The sequence below is a fragment of the Acanthochromis polyacanthus genome, chromosome 11 (genome assembly GCF_021347895.1).
Source record: "Acanthochromis polyacanthus isolate Apoly-LR-REF ecotype Palm Island chromosome 11, KAUST_Apoly_ChrSc, whole genome shotgun sequence".
In the NCBI taxonomy this organism is placed as follows: domain Eukaryota; kingdom Metazoa; phylum Chordata; class Actinopteri; family Pomacentridae; genus Acanthochromis; species Acanthochromis polyacanthus.
This window is the reverse complement of record NC_067123.1, coordinates 31025010-31043272: the sequence shown is the minus strand read 5'-3', so window position 1 is coordinate 31043272 and position 18263 is coordinate 31025010. Positions and strand designations below refer to the sequence as shown.

Below are 18263 nucleotides of genomic sequence, written 5' to 3'. Positions count from 1 at the left end.
AGAAGGTGCATTCTAAATTACCACTACTCCTTAAAAGTCATTGTAATCTTAAGTTATGCATGCTGGGGTGCTATAAAAGCATCCCTAACTCAGAAGTCTGTGTACTTAAAATTGACAGTCATGGAAGCTGTTGGGTTTTCTGATCTACAAGTGATTTTTGATTTGTTAGTGTGTACCCTGTTTGTCAGACAAACTGAAATATGCAATGATCATAGCATTCATTTCATAGCTGTTTCTAAGTTCATTGACTTAAATATCTAAAATTACTTACACTTATCTCATTGGCATATTTTCTGACTTCTAAAGGACAGACTGGAACAATCTAGACATCCAAATATTCAAATGCAGTTTCAGTATTATAGTGGTATGCATACCTGGCTCTGTAGTGTTTCATGTTCCATTTTTAAAAGATCATAATTACCAGTATGATCTTGCATTTGATTGCATTTAGATTGAGACATGATTGATTAAGACATGTGGCACATTTAACTTGGAAGTTTGGAGACAGCTTGCTGCTTTGTGCAGCCAGTCATATAAATCACTGTGTTATCAGTACATAGCTGGCTTTGGTACATCAGGCCAGGGAACAAATCGTTAATATATAAACAAAATAATAGTGGACTGAGCCTAGATTCTTGTGGGAAAAGTGTTGATGTTAAAAACGGTGGATTTAAAATGAGCATACACATAATGCAACATTCCTTTTATATAAAATTCTATTCATGTAACAGAATCGCGTGAAAAATTATTTGGAGATTGCTTGCTCATAAATATGCAATGATTTCTTGTGTCAAAAATTTTTCCAAGATCAAGATTAGCTTCTTTAATACCATCCTCATCCATCAATGATATAATCTTTTCCCAAAAGAAATAGGTATCAGTCTCTGTGGATTGATAAGCTAAACTTAAATTATGACTGTGGCTATCAACTTTGACACCCACTTCTCTACCACCTTGGATACAACAGGCAGAGTTCTTATAGGTTACAGTTGCTGACAAGCCTGAGGTCACCTGCCATAAATTTTGGTGATACAATACCAGTTTTGTCTGTCTCTAGATAAATCCCTTTGGAGACCAAGCTGCTGATGATATTTCTGATGGATAAAGCCAAGGACTGCTTTAAACCCCAAATCATTGCAGAGTTCCTACCATAGCAGTTTTCCGATTCCAAGGTCTCACACAAGTTAATTATTCATATCTCACTGTAAAAACAAACTTATACAATCTAATCAGTGAAAGTGAGGTAACAATTGCACTCAGTTTTTTGGATGGTGACATTTTACATCCCGTTTTACGTAAAGACTATAGAATGTTCATTGCTCTACCATAAGCCATCTCCAAAGGCGTTTCAGAGAATTTGGCAGTACATCCAACCAGCCTCACAACCGCAGACTGCGTGTAACCACACCAGCCCAGGACCTCCACATCCAGCATGTTCACCTCCAAGATGGTCTGAGACCAGCCACTCGGACAGCTGCTGAAACAATGGGTTTGCATAACCAAAGAATTTCTGCACAAACTGTCAGAAATTGTCTCAGGGAAGCTCATCTGCATGCTCATCGTCCTCATCAGGGTCTCGACCTGACTCCAGTTCATCGTCGTCACCGACTTGAGTGGACAAATGCTCACATTTGATGGCGTCTGGCACGTTGGAGCGGTGTTCTCTTCGCGGATGAATCCCAGTTTACACTGTGCAGGGCAGATGGCAGACAGCGTGTGTGGCGTCGTGTGGGTAAGCTGTTTTCTGATGTCAATGTTGTGGATGGAGTGGCCCATGGTGGAGGTGGGGTTATGGTATGGGCAGGCATCTGTAATGGACCTCAAGTTGCAGCAGGATAATGCACGGCCCCATGTTGCAAGGATCTGTACACAATTCTTGGAAGCTGAAAACGTCCCAGTTCTTGCATGGCCAGCATACTCACCGGACATGTCACCCATTGAGCATGTTTGGGATGCTCTGGATCGGCGTATACGACAGCGTGTACCAGTTCCCGCCAATATCCAGCAACTTCGCACAGCCATTGAAGAGGAATGCCCCCACAATAAAAGAAAACTGCACCTTTCAGAGTGGCTTTTTATTGTGGGCAAACTAAGGCACACCTGTGCTCTAATCACGGTGTCTAATCAGCATCTTGATATGGCACACCTGTGAGGTGGGATGGATTATCTCAGCAAAGGAGACGTGCTCACTATCACAGATTTAGACACATTTGTGAACATTATTTAAGAGAAATGGTGATATTGTGTATGTGGAAAAAGTTTTAGATCTTTGAGTTCATCTCATAAAAAATGGGAACAAAAGTGTTGCATTTGTATTGTAAATGCCAGTTGGTGAAGGCTCAGTAAAAATGGAAAGTAATTTGACACCAAAGGGCTGTTTAAGCTGTGCAAGAAAATAATAGTTGGTGAATTTGGAGCATTGTGAATCACTTCTTTGTGTCACCACTTCTTTATTCTCATCATTTCTAATCTAAGTCTAATCTTTCCATCTTTTTTAGTCTGCTTCTCTGTCGGTAAGGCCATGTAACCTTGTGTGCTGCTCCACCTGCCAATTGATTGATAAAGCTTAATTAGTCTTTGAAATGGATCGCTCAAATATCACGAAGTGCTGCGCAAAGCATTTAGGAGCAATACAAAATGAGCCCACGCACTCAGTGACAGATAGATTGAGTTAGCATTGTCAACAAATATCACAGTCTTTCAATTTGCTTATCACACTATATATTTCTTCAGTCCATAAAAATAGTCAAATGCTTCCCTTTCAGCTCACCGCCGTTTCTGTGCTTATTCTAGTCTTGTTTTCTTTCAAAACACCATCTTCTCAGCAATGCAGAAAATTTTCACACAAACAAGTAAGTCCTTACATCCATACACACTTCAGTAAATTAAAAAATGCTGTTCTTCCAACTACATGACATTGATGCACAGACACACACTTGCACATACAGTCATAGAAAAAAAATACTCGACCACGCTTGTTTTCTTTAATTTCTTGTTCGTTTTAATGCCTGGTACAACTAAAAGTACATTTGTTTGGACAAATGTAATGATAACAACAAAAATATCCTATAGGAGTTTAATTTAAGAGCTGATATCTAGCCATTTCCCATGGTTTTCTTGCTAATTACCAAAATCACTTAAATTCTTGCTCAAGTAATGCTATGGCATTGTACATCCACCTGAATGTTTTACTGTAGGGGCAAGACAGTCTGGTTGGTTGACTTCTCCGGGCTTCCTCCTAACCAGTAAGTTGGCTGGAGTGGACATCAACTGAAAATTGGGCTCACCACTGAAGAGAACCTTAGCCCAATCATCAACAGTCCAATCCTTGTGATCCCCAGCAAAGAGTACCCGGGATTTCTTCTGCCTTTGGTTCATGAAGGGCTTCTTCTGTGCCCTGTGTGACTTCAGACCAGCTTCAAGAAGTTGGTTTTGAACTGTCATCACTGAACAAGTCACATTTCTTGACAGTGTCCACTCATTTTTAAGGTCCCTGGAGGTCTGACGACGATTCCTGACAGAGCAACGGATGAGTGCATGGTCATCTCATGGGGTAGAAAGACGTTTCTTGCTGTGACCACCTAGCAATTTAGTAGTACCATGTTTGCGTATTTATTGGTTTAATGAAATTAATGAAATGAAATGGCCTCTTATATACCCTGGGAATACAATTAAGCTTAAGCGTGTCAAATAGGACATACAGGATTATTTAATTGGCTGAATGTTTTTCTTGTTCACTGTATTGTACAGGTAATATACCTTTAGTGGTACTAGGCATTGAAATGAACAATATATTGAAGAAAACAAAGGTGATCTAATAATTTTTCCATGACTATACATGCATGGAAAGGAATTAAATCTCATGTATGATTCATCTTTTTGTATAAATTATATAACAAGTCATTTCAAAGCATAACTGCCTGTATTTACACTACTGTTCAAAAGTTTGAGGTCACTCAGACTATTTCATGTTTTACATGAAAGCTCACTCTTTCATTCATGTTCTAACATAATTGCACAAGGGTTTTCTAATCATCACTTAAACTTTCAACACGATTAGCTAATGTACCATTAGAACACAGGAGTGATGGTTGCTGGAAATGGACCTCTGTACTCTTGTGTAGATATTCCATTAAAAATTAACAGTGTTTACACCTTATTTCTGATTAATGTAATGTTACCTTCATTTAAAAAAAAAGCTTTCAAATATAGGACATTTCTAAGTGACTCCAAACATTTTGAATGGTAGTGTACGTTTCAGTGCGTGCCTTTGTGTTGCAGTTCCTTCCTGGAATTTTTTTAAATTTTATTTTTTACATTCAGTAAACAGAATCAGTAATTCTTTACAAATTAAAATGAATAGGAATAGGAAAACTAATTACTTTATCAAATTTTTGCTATGTATGTTACAAATTAAGTGACTGTATGTCTGTAGCTTATCAGTATTCATAGCATCAAACATGATGCAAATAATTAACTGCAAAAAGAATAATTTGAGTGACAGGAATAATCGCCGTTTAGCCAAATTTTGGCCTTTTACTGATCCTCTGTGCCTGCAGAATGCCCGGAATAGCATAAAACAAATCACCTGCAATTCTTCAGTGTACATTTTCAGACAATGCTGTGTGAGTAAGCGTTCAATTTGAATGCATTGTAGCTCACCACCTTCTGGGGAAAAAAAAAGCCTATACAGGTGTCGATGATTGGTCTCATTGGACAGTAGCAGTTGATATTTGGTCGGACTTCGTGCAACAAACAACCACAGCAGGCAAGTGCACAGACACACCAGTGAATATAACACCTGCCCCCCAAAGAAGGACCTCTAATTTAAAATTCCGTTCTCCAGCGGCAAAGTTCAATTTAAAAGTAGAAAAAAGTAGTAGAATTTCTGTGACCCTTGAGAGGGCATCTGCCCACAAATCATCGCTACATTTATCATGGATGATTTCAGTGTTGTGTTTCCACAGACACTACCACTGGACAAGGATTTCACACTAATGTCTCCAAAACAAGTAAATGGACAAACAACAGACTACCACTGATCTCTTGATAGACAGCCTTAAAGCAGCATGCAGGATTGAAATAGTCTCTCATGTTGCCAGTGCCATTACCAACCAAGCCATGAACCCATTCAGACCCAACCCATTGGAATGGACATGACAGATTTTTTGGTCTAGAACACTAAAATTCTATGGTTTTCTCATTTGAATAATGCTTTGTTACTAATTGGTTGCTGATTATCTAGTCACAATGAAGTTATGACTGGTAACTTGATCTGAGAGAGCTGCAGACATCAGAGAAGTCAAGCATGGCTCTGACGCTTGACAGGAGGAGGAGTAAGAACCCTTTTTCCTCATAAATATTAATTTATGGTGATTATAGCCCAATCAGTTTTCACTCAGCATAATTCTAGCAATTCAAAATGATATTTTAAGTTATTCTGATTATTTCATAACTGTAAATTACAGGATATTTTAAAGTTCATTGTTCATTCCAGTGGACATCCGATCATATGGGGTACCTGTGAGCAATACATAGATGAACTTTGACAGTTCATGTATGTATGTAATGTATGTATGTATGTATGTACGTACCTCACAGTCACATCTGAAACTTTGCAGAAATTTCAAGGGGGTACAGTTTGTCTCAGATCAGACCCTTCTTACTAACATAGCGAAAACACTGAGATGACTCTTTACCAGTGCTTCAATAATGCTAATGCGCACCACGAACACTGTGAACATGGTGTAACTACACACAAATGTCAAACACAATGCTCTCTCAGTGCCAGAATTTTAGCTATGAAAAGACAACAAACTGAATTGAGAGCAAAAGGGAAATAATGCTGAAAAACATGACTGGTAAATCCCTGTCCCCCACATTTGTCTTGAAAACTATTTGATGCTTTATCGTCTTTTGTAACAAATTCCCTGCTTGAGACAAAAATGCTGCACAGTATCCAGACTAGGCCAACAATACTGTAGAGCATACCCCCAGCAGGGACTAGTGTCCCCACCAAGGATTACCTCAAAGCAAAAAAAGGTAAAATAATGTGAGTCGATTGAAGAACCAGAGGGCCAGTTCAGCTGATTCACTAGGTGCCCATCTTACCTGGTTTTACCTCTAAACTCAACGATGGCTAAGTCTACAATACAAAAGAAAAAAACTGGTGGGGACCTGTTTTTTATCATCACACCACATTATGTAAGCAAACCTTGCAGAAACGTACCAAAAATTGAAAGAAAGTATGATCCCAAACAAGTTGAGAAGATGGGCATCTTAAATTTTTGTCAGGTGCCAATGATTGATTAGGAGCAGTTGATTGTATGTTAGACTTCCAGAAATAAACACCTAAAGCAGAAAGGTACACATACACACTGCTGAATGTAACAGAGACGGAAGACAACACAAATGAATCCCTCATGACTTTCTTGTTCATTTTCAGTACCCATTTGAATGGATGTCTAGCAAAAACGTATAAACCGATGCAAAACTATTAAAATCTTGAAATGGTAATTCTACGGTCGGTCAGCTTCTAAAACCCACACCAAGTGTGTGCTGATGTGCTGTATGTTAAATATCTTTATTCTTGTTGGCTACAGCTAATGCTAACTGCTCATCGCATATATCCATCCATCCATTTTCTATACACCGCTTTATCCTCACTGGGGTCGCGGGGGCTGCTGGAGCCTATCCCAGCTGACTCGGGCGAAGGCAGGGGAGACCCTGGACAGGTCGCCAGTCTGTCGCAGGGCTAGATATATAGACAGACAATCACACTCACATTCACACCTATGGGCAATTTAGAGTCATCAATTAACCTCAGCTTATTTTTGGACCATGGGAGGAAGCCAGGTGCCCGGAGAAAACCCATGCATGCACAGGGAGAACATGCAAACTCCATGCAGAAAGATCCCGGACTTGAACCAGGGATCTTCTTGCTGCAAGGTGAAAGTGCTAACCACAACGTCACTGTGCAGCCCTCATCTCATATATTCTCTAAGCTAAATGCTTTGCTGATCCTAGAAACATAAAGCACATCATTTGCAAAAGAGAATTTTTGTCAAGGGAGGACATTCTGGGTCCAGATACCAATATTATGTTCAGTCCTTTCAGACACAGTCAAGGATGAGCAGTCATGCAAAAGCCTCTTTCAGATGTCAAAATATTGAAATACAAACCTGAAGAGAACTTCAGCCTATGCCATCATAAAACATACAGGCCTATGACATTGGCAGCACTATTCATTAGTCTACTAATCCTAATGCCTCAGGGTGGAGTGAGAGACGATGCCTTCATAGCCTCATGGCTGTCATTAGGACGATCAAGTGGGCACTTTCTATCATAGTTCTCTAGATGAATGATATCACAACATATCTAGAAGGCTAAACAACACATTTTTGCGTTTGTCAGAGTGGATTCTTTGGTACTGTTAATGAGGAAAAAACACTCGGAGACAAGGATGACTCAGAGTCAAAATATTCATTTAAGAATATTTAGTAAAAACGCATTGGATAGTACAGAAATGCACGCATGCAGACTCCATGTTGATCTAGCTGGCATCAGACTGACTTAAACTAAGACAATATTCCTCTGCATGCAGCTGTTCACAACAAAGAGCGAATTCTAAACTATTACATGAGTTTTTAACTAAGAAGCTGTTGTCTTCTGATTGGTTCACACTGCCGGATGTCTTCAGTCTTCGTCCAACCACAGCCGTCTTCACCCTGTATTGAGAGTACTTTGCATGTGTGTGTATGTGCCTGCCTGAGGTGTGACTTCCTGTGAGCTTTACACAGACTACAACTCAGCTTTCTGCAGACAACAGGTCTGAGCTTCTTGCTCAATTTATGCTGAGCTTTGAGTTTTATTAATTCAGCTTATTAAATTTATATTTCATAATAGTACAACAATATCAATAATTTAATTATTTGTATAAGGCAGATTAATCTGATTTTATCCCTATTTTAATCTAGGATCCTCATAGGTTAATATACACACGTGGACAAAATTGTTGGTACCCCTCAGTTAAAGAAGGAAAAACCCACAATTCTCACTGAAATCACTTGAAACTCACAAAAGTAACAATAAATAAAAAATGATTGAAAATTAAATAATCAAAAACAGCCATTACTTTTGAATTGTTGATTAACATAATTATTTAAAAAAACAAACTAATGAAACAGGCCTGGACAAAAATGATGGTACCTCTATAAAAGATTGAAAACTATTTGACCAGAGTGACATGATTAACTCAGGTGTGTCATTTAATTGACATCACAGGTGTTTCCAAACTCATAATCAGTCAGTCTGCCTATTTAAAGGGAGACAAGTAGTCACCCTGCTGTTTGGTGAAAAGGTGTGTACCACACTGAACATGGACAACAGAAAGCGAAGGAGAGAATTGTCCCAGGACATCCGAAAAAAAATGATAGACAAACATCTTAAAGGTAAAGGCTATAAGACCATCTCTAAACAGCTTGAAGTTCCTGTGACAACAGTGGCTCATATTATTCAGAAGTTCAAGACCCACGGGACAGTAGCCAACCTCCCTGGACGTGGCCGCAAGAGGAAAATTGATGACAAATTGAAGAGACGGATCGTTGGAATTGTATCCAAAGAGCCCAGAGCAACCTCCAAAGAAATTAAAGGTGAACTCCAAGGCCAAGGTACATCAGTGTCAGATCGCACCATTCGTCGTTGTTTGAGCCAAAGTGGACTTCATGGGAGACGACCAAGGAGGACACCACTGCTGAAAAAAACTCATAAAAAAGCCAGACTGGAATTTGCAAAAATGCATGTTGACAAGCCACAAAGCTTCTGGGAGAATGTCCTTTGGACAGATGAGACCAAACTGGAGCTTTTTGGTAAGGCACATCAACTCTATGTTCATAGACTCAAAAACCAAGCATACGAAGAAAAGAACACTGTCCCTACGGTGAAACATGGAGGAGGCTCAGTAATGTTTTGGGGCTGCTTTGCTGCATCTGGCACAGGGTGTCTTGAAAGTGTGCAAGGTACGATGAAATCTGAAGACTATCAAGGCATTCTGGAGAGAAATGTGCTGCCTCGTGTCAGAAAGCTTGGTCTCAGTCGCAGGTCATGGGTCTTCCAACAGGACAACGATCCAAAACACACAGCCAAAAACACCCAAGAATGGCTGAGAGAAAAGCGTTGGACTATTCTAAAGTGGCCTTCTATGAGCCCAGATCTGAATCCCATTGAACATATGTGGAAGGAGCTGAAACATGCCATTTGGAGAAGACACCCATCAAACCTGAGACAACTGGAGCTGTTTGCTCATGAGGAGTGGGCCAAAATACCTGTTGACAGCTGCAGAACGCTCATTGACAAATACAGAAATCGTTTAATTGCAGTGATTGCCTCAAAAGGTTGTGCAACAAAATATTAAGTTATGGGTACCATCATTTTTGTCCAGCCCTATTTCATTAGTTTGTTTTTTTAAATAATTATGTTAATCAACAATTCAAAAGTGATGGCTGATTTTGATTATTTAATTTTCAATACATTTTTATTTATTGTTACTTTTGTGAGTTTCAAGTGATTTCAGTGAGAATTGTGGGTTTTTCCTTCTTTAACTGAGGGGTACCAACAATTTTGTCCACGTGTGTACTTGTTTTTCTACATACTGGAATGTCTGCAACTCAGACGGGTGTGTTAGCAAAAATGAGGAGTTTGAAAATAGTTAAACGAGGCATCTAAATGAGACTCACAGCGCTCGATTTAAGGCCGAGAGGTCCGGTCGCCCAAATGACATTTTTTGGGCCACCAACATACATCAATTTAGACATTTTTAGGAGCCAAAATCAACTTTTAGTGGCCAAAAAAATTAATCCGCTGGCCAAAGTGTGCCTTAAAACCCCCCACGGTCGTGAAAGTCACCCACGAATGAGCAGCGCATTGTCCGGAGCTCCTAGCGGGCGACTGGGACGTTGACAGCCGGAACAGGTGCGGTTTGTCCCGGGCAGAAGAGCGACGAGGAGCGGCAGGTGTTAGCCGAGCAGCTAGCGGGGGAGATCTAGCCAGCTGGGGAGTCTGAGCAGTCTGTAACCGAGGAGAGCAGCCGGCGGACCTGCCGAGTTAAAAATGACAGCTCCGGTGGCTTGGTACTTTCCGTTCGCGGTGCTCAGGCTCAGTTGGTGCTGTCCTCCGGATGCCGCCACCACATTCTGGGCTGGTTCTGGATCCGACGGAGTCCGCGAGATGTTAACGACGTTAACATCAGCGACAATAAAGTGTTCAAATTTGAAATTAAATCGGCGGAAATCCGTGGATCCGCGAAAAATTGCCATCCCTAAAACTTGGATTTGGAGGTCAGTCGCCCAAATCAAAATATTTGGGCCCCCAGCCAGCGTGTTTTTTGTCATTTTTGGTCGCCAAAATCTTTTTTTATATCATCTTTTAATATCATTCCACAGATTTTGGGTTGCATTCTGGAACCTTGTTTTTTGTTTTGTTTTTGTTTTTGTTTTTTTGGTTATATATTTTTTTCCATAAAGGACTGTTTTTTTGTGGACGTTTTCCCTCTATTTTAACAAATTTTGTTTTTTACTTCATGATTGTTTGAAAGGATACCCATTATTCTTATTCTGACTGTTTTTGTTAGACAGATACATTGTTTATCATCATTAGTATATTTAAACAATAAGTGACTTTCACAAAACCAGTAACAGTCCTTCACCGCACATGTGGCCCCAAACACACTACTACATAATATATATGTTGCTCTCCTGACTCACTCATTGTGTTTCTCTCCTCCTCTAAGTTTCTCGTCCTCATAAATCACTAATGTTGATATCAACAGGTAACAGTTTTTCATTGCACAGAATCACATATGCTATTACTCGCACGCACATACATACCATACACCTCTCTTTTCCCCTGCTAGTATACTTATACTCTCACCTTTCTCTCTTGGCCTATATAAAGGGCATCCCACACCAGAAGCATTCAATAAATGTCAAAACTCTCACAGGACATTGTTCTCTCTGTACACCCACATGCCAGGAGCATCAAAATGCACAATAAACCCATGGTTTGTCAGGACATGTCTGTGCACTGTTTGCTTCCAGAAAAGTAGCAAATCCCTAGACTACTTCCTCTGTCACGACAGCACATTCACTGTTCACCATATGACCATCAAATGACGTAAAATAGACAGTGAATCCAAAATGTTAACAGTTTAACACACAGTTAAAGGAATAAGCCAGGGACTAGTAGATTCCCCTGTTGATAAGATGATTGACAACAAATGAAAGTGTTCACATTTATTGAAACAAAAGTAACAAAAGTCATACACTACCGTTCAAGAGTTTGGGGTCAGCCAGACTGTCATGTTTTCCATGAAAAGTCAAACTTTTATTCATGTGCTAATACAATTGCACAAGGGTTTTCTAATCATCAATTAGCCTTTCAACATGATTAGCTAACGCAATGCACCATTGGGTACACAGGAGTGATGGCTGCTGGAAATGGGCCACTGTACCCCTATGTAGATATTCCATTAAAAATCAGCCATTTATTTGCAGATGACATATTGATGTATCTCAACGATATTAACATAGGTTTACCCAAATTAGTGGAGATTTTAGATGAATACAATATACATGCAGGATACAAACTGAATATTTCTAAAACTCAAATTTTGCTTTTCAACCATACACCCTCTACTGAAATTTCACATAAATATGACCTAAAATGGAGCGTCAACAAAATTAAATACCTAGGAGTATTCTTGTCTAAAGACCCATCTTTATTATACGACTTCAATTATAACCCAATTAATCAAACAATCAGAACGGATATCCAGAGATGGTCCACATACCCCCTTGATCTTAGTGATAGAATAAATGTGGTGAAAATGAACATCTTACCAAGGCTGTTATATTTGTTTCAATCTTTACCTGTCGACGTACCACACAAACAATTCACAGAATGGGACAAATTGCTATCAAAATTCATTTGGGACGGCAAGAAGGCCAGGGTCAGATATTCAACACTACAGCTGCCAAAAGAGAAGGGGGGTATGGCCCTTCCCAATTTAAAAATGTATTTTTATGCTGCTCAATTGCGATTTCTGTGTTGCTGGTGTGACCCTGGATACTACGCTAAATGGAAAGAGATGGAGACATGCATCCCTGGGCTTAACATACAGACAATCATAGGAGAAGACTGTGTACCAACTGATCTAAAGAATGAAATTAATTCAATAACTAAATTTTCACTTGACATTTGGTTTATTGTTGCAAGACAACAGACACTAAATAAAGAAAGAAAATTATTGAGATGGATTGCTTACGACAAAGAATTTAGACCAGGAGTGCATGACTCCACATTTAAATATTGGATCACAAAGGGTGTCACAGCATTCTGTACTTTAATCAACAATGGTGAAATGAGGAGTTTTCAATATCTAAAGGAGAAATTTGACCTTAAAAATCAGGACTTTTTTAGATACTTACAGTTGAGAGAATATTATAACAAAGAAATAAGAGAAAGAGGAAGTGAACCCAACGCCGTTTTAGATGCACTATGTGGGCATACCAACAGAAAACACGCAAAATTATATCAAAGCTGTATATTAGCCTAATGTCGAGCCAGAAACATTCAACTATATATGTCAAAGAAAAGTGGGAAAAGGAAACATTAACAACCATCTCTAATGAAGAGTGGTATCAAATCTGCCGACTATCTCAGACTTCTACAAATTCACAAAAATGGAGAGAATTTAATTGGAAAAACTTAATAAGATTTTTTATTACACCATTGATAAAAAGTAAACAATTGTCCTCCCAACAAATATGTTGGAGGCAATGTGGTTGTATCAATGCAAACCACACTCATATCTTCTGGGATTGCCCGCAGATAAAAACCTTTTGGGCTTCAATTCACCTTTCCATATGTAAGATATTAAAATACAATGTATCAATGTCTTTCACAACATTATACCTTGGCCTCCTCACTGAAATTGTTCAGAAAGACGACCAATATTTAATTAAAATATTATTGACAGCCGGAAGGAAGGCAATAACAAGACGATGGCTTCAACCCGATTCACCCAGCCATTCTCAATGGATAAAGGTTGTGCAAGAGATTTTTACAATGGAGAAAATTACCTTCGCTCTAAGGCTGAAAGCTGTTGAATTCAATGACAAATGGGAGAAATGGTCAATATATTATAAGTCAATAGATCAGGAAAACTGATGTTTTATTTTAAGTTAGCTAACAAGGGGAAATGGTTGCAGTCCTTTTTCTTTATGTTTTGTTTTATTTGTTTATTGTTGATAACCCTGTAAACAATCATTGAAAAAACATGTTTAACTGTAAATGTGAAAACTGAAAAACCAATAAAAATCTAAGTTGAAAAAAAAATCAGCCATTTCCAGCTAGAATAGTTATTTACTTTTGAATGGTAGTGTATGTGTCTAAGCTCTCAAATGTGACCATTTGCTGCCTTACCTTATCTTACCCAGTCATTCTGAAATATTTGGGCTTTGAACTGTTGGTCATATGTTGGTCTTACACGGAAAGCAATATGAAGACATCACCTAAGCAAACTGAGATTAACACATATTTTCCTGATGAAACTAAATACATTACTTGGTTGACCACAGAAAATTAACAATTGAACCATCAACATGTTTCAGCAAACAAAAAATGAAAATTCAGTTTTTAAAGTGGAAAATGTTGGGATAGAGTTGGTTGAATATATAATCAATTTGAAAATGTCACCTTTGACTGGAAGATGTCGTGTAGTTACTATTGAAAAGTAAACAGTTTACAGAAAGAATATTTAATGACCAATAAGAAGTTCTAAGTTGCAACCTCAAAACAAATACATTACACTGATCAAGAAGCTTTTGCTATCAAACAGTGTCACGGACTAGGGACAGAACCCGAGCAGAGAACCATGCTACCGAGGCAGAAACAGGGTTAGAGGGAGTTTTATTGAATGGAGGGGTTGTGGAGGTGAAACGGGGGTCCAGGAGTGAGTCCGGAAGGGAGTGGAGGAGTGAGTCTGGGGTGGAAGCTCCGGGGCCGGGGACCAGTGGTCGTCGGTGGTGCCGGGGGGAGCAGAGTGCAGCGGACGGTGAGCGGGCAGACACCTGGCGGACGGAGGATGACGGATGACGAGGAAGCCGGAGGTGGAGAGCCACCAGAGGAGGGAGGAACCTGCGCGCTGGTGGTCCGGGGGCCCAGAAGCGGCAGGTGGAGCCAGGAGGCGGCAGATGGATCCGGAGGTGCAGGAGCGGAACCAAGGAGGGGAACCAGGGAGGAACACGTGGCCGGTGGGTTCCAGAGAGGGGATCGGAGAGGGGTTCCAGGGAAACAGACAGGGCAGGAGGGGATCCGGGCAGCTGGGTCTTCTAGCGAAGAGAGAGGAGACACACGGCATGTGACGGTTTGCGGCCGAGCTGCTGTGTTTATCCGACTCATCTGCCTGACCATCAAGCTTAAAGCGCTGTCACGTGACCACGTAGCGATCTGCTAGTGACCGTCCGTCAGACACTCGTTTGGAGACCAGAGAGAAATGATTTTGTGTTTGATCAAAAGGGACTAATGCACATTTTAAAGAACAAGGAAAACACAAATAGAAGCGTACTACAGACATCAGCCCGCGTATTTGACCCCATTGGGTTTCTCACTCCCTTTCCTGTCAGAGTAAAGTGCCTTTTCCAAGAAATGTGGGAGAGACTGCTCAGTTGGGATGAACCATTACTCACTGATTTGACTAGGAAATGGGAACAGTGGTGTTCAGAGCTACCACTGCTCCACCTGGTGGCCATTCTCAGGTGGTACCACATCGAGGTAGAGCAAAGGTCACACACTGTAAAGTTACAGGTCTACTGTGATGCAAGTGAAAAGGCTTACAGTGCTGTGGCATATCTGCAAGGACAAAATAAGCAAGGAGAGACTGTTACCAGTTTTGTGGCCTCTAAGTCGAGAGTTGCACCACTGAAGAAAATGACATTACCCCGCTTGGAGGTTATGGGTGCACTTATTGGAGCAAGATTAGGACACAGTCTTCTCAAACCACTGAACATGAAGAAGAACCAGCTCCACGTGTGGACGAACTTGATGATCACTCTTCACTGGATCCGCAGCTCATCCCAGTGGTGGAAGCCATTCGTGGCCAACAGAGTGACTGAAATACAAGGGCTCACGAACCCAGACTTGTGGTCCCACTGTGCTGGCAAAATGAACCCTGCTGACTTACCCACACGAGGTCAACATGCCCAGAGCCTCATCGAGAGTCAGCTGTGGTGGGGTGGACCCACTTTACTGTCCACATCTGAAAGGGAACTGGACATTGATCATGACTATGTGGTGAATGAGGTAAACACTGAACTGAAATGTAAATATCAGACTGTTGTACAACTCACTAGCATAGCACTGAACAAACTGAACCTCTGTTAATGTTAGAGAAGCACAGGAGGCTTAAGACTGTGTTAAGAATCACTGCATGGGTAAAACGGTCTGTGACTAACACAAGGTCCAGTCAGAAGGTTCAGGGAGAGTTAACTGCAGAAGAGCTTATTGCAGCTGAAATGTACTGGGTAAAGGTTACACAAGAGAGTTGTTTTACCTCTGAAATATCCCAGTTAAGGTCAAAACAAAATATGAAAGGAGACTCTAAAATCAAAGACTTGAAACCATTCTTAGATGAAAATGGTCTGCGAAGTGTTGGGGGAAGACTACAGAACTCTGATTTCACTTTCAGAGAACAGCACCCCTGGGTACTACCAACAAATCACAAGTATTCTGAGCTGTTGCTTCAGTCATGCCATGAAAAGGTGATGCATTCTGGTGTAAGAGACACATTGATTCAAGTCAGAGAACATTGCTGGATTTTGAGAGGGAGACCGCTTGTAAAACGCATTGTCTCAGGTTGTTACATTTGCAGAAAACTAAAGGTTAAAGCAGCGTAGCAGATTACTGCTCCTTTACCACGTGACAGAGTAACTCAGTCACCTCCATTTGAAGTTACTGATGTAGATTTTGCGGGACCCTTGTATGTCAAAACTAAGGGGCAGCTAGTAAAAGCATTGCGCTGTTTACATGTGCAGTAACAAGAGCAGTACATTTGGAGTTGGTTTCAGATCAGACAACAGAGAACTTCCTACTGGCAATAAAGAGATTCATTTCAAGATGAGGGCTATGTAGGATCATTTACTCTGATAATGCTAGAACATTTAAAAGAGCAGAAAAGGATTTAAGTTAAGTTAAGATTTTAGTTATGGCAAACTATAAAGGGGTCAGAGCTCACAGAGTTTTTCACTGAAAAAGGGATCACCTGGAAGTTCATTGCTGAGCGGGCAGCTTGGTGGGGAGGCTTCTGGGAAAGGCTTGTGAGATCTGTAAAAACATGCTTAAAGAGGGTACTGGGGAAAGTGTCATTGAACTTTGAGGAACTCACAACTGTACTTACTGAGGTTAAAGCAGTGCTGAATTCTAGACCTCTGTCTTATGTACATAGTGATGCATGAGAGCCCCAGCCACTTACCCCTTCCCACTTCCTGGTTGGTAAACGCCTGACTTCCTTGCCACCAAAGACTGTTCCTTCACCAGCTCAGGTACCCACAGCAAACCATCAGGAGCCGGGCAGAAGGTGGAAATACCGACAGAGACTTTTGACCAGCTTTTGGAACAGCTGGCGTAGAGACTATTTAATGGACTTGAAATCAGCCCACAAGGTGGAGACCCCTACTCCAACTGCACTTAAAGTAGGACATGTTGTTCTCATTGGGGAGGACAACACACCCAGACAGACTTGGAAGATGGGTAGAATTGTAGAGGTCTTTCCTGGCAGGGATGGTTTCATACGTTCATGCAACGTTCATACTTCTACAGGTAGTTTGTTAAGAAGGCCTTTTCAGTTATTATATCCCCTAGAGGTATGCTAAATAGAAGGTTGATCCAATACTGATGAACAGTTGTTCATCGGGCGGGAGGATGTTGGGTAACCCAGAGTCCTACAAGTCCCAGCCTCCTCCGCGGTTCTGGAGAGCGAGACCGCGCGGTTTTTTTTTATTTTTCTCAAATGCGGAAGTCGGAGAGAGAACCATATCACGCTGGAGAGATGGCAGCTGATCGTAGAGGCAAACAGGTTGCAGAAATTATCTAGTGTTATCTTGCAATATTTGAAAACGGTGTATTTGTTTTACTGTAAAGCACTTTGTACACTTCAAGGGCACACACACACTAGAAGTAGGTGTGAATCAGGCAGCCACTTACCTCTGGTGTGTGTGTGCCCTAAAGAGATAGTTCACCAGTTTACTTGAAATGTTAAGGATTGCAAAGTGTGTATTTAAAAGAGCTTGTATTTTATTTTTCTATTTTATACGATCACAGACTGTTGTTTTTTTGAAGATGTTTGTCAAGTTTACTTGAAATTTTATAGATTGTATTTGTTTAAAGTGTGTATTTAAAAGAGCTTGTATTGTTTGGGACCAATAAAACTGACACTTTGTATATCTTGCTTTTGTGTCATTTATAAATGCTTTATAAAGCATAGATAGTCCTCACTTTAGATGGGCTCACGGAATATACTTAACTAATGAGTAGTAACCGCATTAATAAGTTATTCATTGAGTATGAATATGTGTTTGTAAATCATATACTAACACAGTTGCTAACCCTTTATAAAGTATTAACAACTGAGATTATCAATGAGCAACAAAACATTTTTAACCGGATTTATTAAGTACTTAGTAATGCATAATAAATGCCATACAGATCATGAATTCATGATTAATTAAGCACATATAACTAATTAGTTACAAATGATGAGTTAACGATGAATTAAGCACTTTACCAATGTTTAACTAATGCTTAATAATGTGTTAGTTGAACATTTAAAACTGTCTTTACTAATGCTTTGTAATGCATTACTAATGGTGAATTCATGATGAGTTCATGAGGATTTAAGGATTAACTAATGCTTAAATTATGCTGAACCAATGCTTAACTAATGCTTAATAGTGTATAGTTATTATAAAGTGTTACCGGATGTTGTGACTTATTTACATTTTATTGCTCTAAGTGTAACAGTTTATGTGATTATTAATTGAATTGAACATGATTGTATATTATTCCAAAGGTTTGATGAGATATACTGTGAAAGGCGCCACTAATGTTTTATTTTGAAAAACCGGAAGTTGTGAAGGCGGCTACCCGGAACTGTGCTACGTTGTGTCGCTGTATGGACTGTTACAAATGAAACCGCAAGTTCAGGTCGCTCT

At 40.1% G+C, this 18263-nt stretch overlaps 1 protein-coding gene across 1 annotated transcript in view; it reads left to right on the top strand.

The window, feature by feature from the left end:
• Positions 1-18263, top strand: part of itfg1 (integrin alpha FG-GAP repeat containing 1) — a 352137-nt gene that overhangs the window by 79379 nt on the left and 254495 nt on the right. The window lies entirely within an intron of this gene.